The sequence below is a fragment of the Antrostomus carolinensis genome, unplaced genomic scaffold (genome assembly GCF_000700745.2).
Source record: "Antrostomus carolinensis isolate BGI_N321 unplaced genomic scaffold, ASM70074v2 scaffold21551, whole genome shotgun sequence".
NCBI lineage: Eukaryota > Metazoa > Chordata > Aves > Caprimulgiformes > Caprimulgidae > Antrostomus > Antrostomus carolinensis.
Window position 1 is genome coordinate 2509 of NW_010293780.1, and position 4605 is coordinate 7113.

The window sequence follows — 4605 nt, forward strand, 5'->3', positions numbered from 1 at the left end:
CCCTGGAGGTTTTTAAAAGACGTGTAGATGTGTTGCTTAAGGACGTGGTTTAGCGGTGGACTTTGCAGTGTTAGGTTTAGAGTTGAACGTGATGATCTTAAAGATCTTTTCCAACCAAAAAGATTCTATAATTCTATAAATTGCTTTGGTCTCCCACAGCAGATGTTAGTCTCTCACCAATAAATGCAGCTTCAGGGCTGCTTAGAGGCAGAGAATCCCTGTACCCTCTGCAAACAGAAAAAGTTTATGCTGGTCACCACAACAGCCTGGCTGTGATGTGTTGGGAAAAGGGAAGAAAATCAGCTCAGTAATTTCATGTTATTGGAAATATTGCTTTTGCAATCCAGCATTTGGTTTTCATTTGGTTGCTGTGCTCAGCTCATTTCTGCTGGCGCTTCACTTCTGATCCAATTGAGTTATCGATGCAGGCGAGGAGAAAGAAGCAAACAAGATTGGTGTCAATTTTTTTTTGTGGCTTTTTTTTTTTCCCTACTTCCCTCTTGCTTTTTTACTTTCAAAGATCAAAAGAGGACAAAATAAAACTTTATATATTATGAAACACAGTCAGAGGGAAAAATGGCAGCACACAAAATTGTTTTCAGTCTTCTTTTAAGGTTGCTGTTGGTACCTTTGATTTAGGCACCACAGCTTTAATCAGGGTTTTGGAGACGACACAAAAATTATTCATCTAACCAAGTTCCCCTCTCACTCTCTTTCTCTCTGTTTTTCTGTCTCTCTTTTTTTATTAATGTGGGTTTTAAAAAAGATTCTTAAAATACAGTGCTTGCTCAATTTTGTTTTCCCAACTAATAACCCAAAGCAGGATCAGCTATTTTGCAGCTGACAGATCTGTCTCTAAACTAGATTGTCCTTCTTGCTGAATTCATCCATCACGCATGGGGGTGTGAGGGGGAAGAAAAAAAAGAATAAAAAAAAATGTATAACTTTATTTTCCATGGGCTCATCACTCCCCACAGTAGCAGTGACCTTATCTCATCCATACCATGACAACCATACTCACAGCATGGCATAACCAGGACAACACTGCAATAGCACATATTTTTTGGGGTTGCTTTCATGTTTGGCTGCTGGTTACTCTTCAGATTGTATAAATCTTTTGCCTTTTACTAAGATTTCCATGGAGAGGAACAAGTATGGGTGTCAAGGAATTTTTTTTATCTCAAAAGTCTCTTCCAACCAAATAATTCTACAATTTTATTAGACTAGAGAAGCGGAGGCGGAAGGGAGACTTTATCACTGTCTACAACTCCCTGAAAGGAGGTTGTAGTGAGGCGGGTGTGTGTCTTTTCTCCCAAGTAACTAGTGACAGAACAAGAGGAAATGGCCTCAAGTTGCACCAAGGGAGGTATAGATTGGGTGTCACGAAAAAATTCTTCACTGAAAGGGTTCTCAGGCATTGGAAGGGGTTGCTCACGGCAGTGGTGGAGTTCCCATCCTTGGAGGTATTTAAAAGATGGGTTGATGAGGTGCTCAGAGATCTGGTTTAGTAGTGGACAATTACAGTTGGACTTGATGATCTCAAAGGTCTTTTCCAACCAAACTATTCCACGATTCTATGCTTCTATCCGGGGCAGAGCCGAGACTCAGTGGGGCAATTGAGTCTGTTTGCAGGGTATTTTTAAAAGACATTTCCATGGACCAAGCAGTCATGCTTATGTCTCTAAGTAAGAACTGGAGTAACCTTGGGCAGCAGAATCAGTGTGCTCTCCTCAAGTGCCTTGTGCTATTACTCTGCACCTTTCTTAGCAATTGTACCTTCTTCTGTAGGGGTCAAAATGTGTAGCTGATGAGCATAAACTGCACCACATACTATGGTCCCTGGACCAGTGTGGTGGAACTGGAGATGCACATGGAAAACAGCTTTGCTGGGTAATTCTTATTTTAAATATCCTGAGATCTTCCAGCAGATAGCAGCGTAGGGACTTCCCAAGGTGAAGGTTATATCTTGAATAGTGTTTAATAGCTCTTAATGGACTCATCCTCTGTTAAGTCATTTGATTTTTAATTTTTTTTTACTTCATTCATATATTTTGGCCTGCCTCATATCCTGCCCCAACCAATTCTCTAATTTAATTAAACACTACATGAAAAAGTACTTCCTTTCTTTTGTTTTCAACCTGCTGCCTGCTAATGCCACTGCCTGATCGCTCGCTCCCACGTGCTGGGAAGGGAACAACCATTTGCTTTCCTCCTTCTCCAATCTGTGATTTTATAGACACCTCATCAGTTGTCTCTTTCTTCTCCAGGCTAAAAACTACTGGTTTGCTTAGTATCTCCTTTTTGGAAGCTGTTTTGTATTTCTGCTTATTTTATGCCCCTCTTCTGCATAAATGTAGGATACGTACCTGTTTGTGTTAGACTTTCCCTCGTGCTGAGTGTGGCACATCAATTATGCATGGTAACAACCTGGAGCTATCTGATGCGTGTTTTCTCCTATAAGGGACAGGCATTACTCAGATGGATATAAGGAAAAGGAAGAGGAGAAAATTTATGAAAAGGATTTTGAAGTATCATATCAAATATCCAGGCAGCAGGGTCTGTTAAAGGGGAGAACATCCTTTCTAGTGGCATGGTAGGAGTCTGATCACAGGTTTTAACCTGAGTTTGTCAGATCTCTGCATCACTTGCTGTACAGGATAGTGTCAAGCAAACCAGGAGATGGGTTATTTCTTCTTCTCTCTTTGGACTTACCTTTTTCCTTGGTTCATCTCTTCTTTTTTTATTTTTTTTTTCTCTTTTTTTTTTTCCCTCTGTAATCTTTGCCTAAAAGCCAGTCTGGACAGGACAAGAGAAAACCATTTTTGGAAAATCAATGAGAAATTGCATAAGGGACAGGAAATTCTCATAATTTGGTAATAGACGTGCATTGTGAGAGGAAACCAGGACATGATATCTTTAACTGCAGGCCCCCAAAGGGAATATATTTGTTAAACATTATAATTACCCTTCAGTGCTGAACTCTATAGCAATTGAATCCACGGTGATGCACATTATCATTTCTGAAATGATGCTTTCATTTAGATAAGGCAGGCAATTATACATCTTGATTAGGTCACTGTTCCCAGGAGATTTAGGTTATTTATGATGAGTTGCCCCTTCTTGTAAATTATGTGGTGAGGCTGTGGATAGAGACATATTCCTTCCCTCTCCTCCCTTACCCTTTCCTCCTCCTCCACAGAGCCTTTGCTCCTCTTGTTCTTCCCTCATTGCACACCTTCGTGCAGGCAAGATCAAAAATCCAGTAATCAGAGAGAGAAAAACGTCAGTTATATAGCGGAGGCATTGCCATGAGAAGTCAGACCTGGGAGGTCTGCTCATCCCTTGGATTCTTTGCAGGACCTGCTGCCTTTCATAGTGTTGATATTAAGACTGGGATTCCCATCCCTGTATTTTAGACCTCTAAAACCTGTCATCTTTTGCACAGCAGTACCCTCAGCTTTCTCTGTGATCAATGGCACTTCCTGAGGGTGATGTACAATATCTCATCTTAAATAGTGACCTGAAGACATGGTTTCCAGCTAGGCCCATAAGCTGTCGGTCCCCAAGTGCTCTAATAACTACATTGGCAACAGACCTCATATAGGACTCCCCTTAGCTCCTCACCCCTCCTGAGAGACAGTTTCATTGAGCTACTCTTGAAATACTCCCAGTTTCCCTAAGAAAAGTGGAAGTGAGGTCTGCTCCTGTTGTTTAACTGGGTACCGTGTGAAGTGTTGATGGAGGCAAGAAGAGTGGATGTGAAAGCTCCTGGGGAAACCAGGTAATGGGAAAAGGAACAAAGTGACAGGAGGAAGATGATATCCTGAACTGCTTCTGGAGCAAGCCTGAAGAGTTCTTTCATGCTGGAAAATGAAGTTGTCTTTTGCTTTTGTAGGCAGTCCTAGTAAATCCAAGTTTAGGATTGAGGAAACATAGTCAGGATGCAGGAAATATGCTTCTACATCTAGTTTTGTAGAATAAGGATCCTATCCCAGATATTTTGATTTTGATCACTGCCAGTACCCAAAAGAAGGAAATCCTGAGTGTATTGGTCAACTAGACATGGGAATGGGAAATGTGACAAATTCAGCAAACAGAAAATACTGAACAGGACTTGTGCAGTCCTGAGAGACAAGATGCTGCCAAGGATAATCCTACATGGTAGGAGAAGAGATGGGGCCGGGTTAGTGGAAGGATTTTAAACAGCTCTCAGTTGTCTTAACTGTTTCCATCTGCCACCTTCAAAAGATGCCTTGGGGCCAAAGTAGAAGTCTTATGAAAAACCTGTCCCAGATGACTCAAAGGGTCTTTCCTAACTTCTCTGCACCTGCAGTTCCTCCACAAATACAGCATATCACAAGCATATTAATGTAGACTTCCTCTCTTGCAGATGTCTGACCCTTTTTCTTCCTCTGTGCATCACAGCAGTTCATAATCACCAGTCCAGGGCATCAAAAAGGTGTTTTTCACTTGGTGCAACTGGGCAACTAACTCTGCCACTTTGATGTGTAGAAGCAAAAGCAGGGAGAGGAGAGGTGCTGATACATCCAATGGGACAGTGTTTCCCATCTGCAAATATTTATATACAATAATTATCCCTTTTTG

The 4605-nt window shown here is 41.3% G+C and overlaps 1 non-coding gene across 1 annotated transcript; it reads left to right on the forward strand.

The window, feature by feature from the left end:
• The first annotated feature begins 1083 nt into the window (after window positions 1-1083).
• LOC114819045 (U5 spliceosomal RNA) lies at window positions 1084-1186 on the forward strand. The gene has a single exon (XR_003766347.1). It is a non-coding gene; the product is annotated as a U5 spliceosomal RNA (small nuclear RNA).
• The last annotated feature ends 3419 nt before the right edge of the window (window positions 1187-4605 follow it).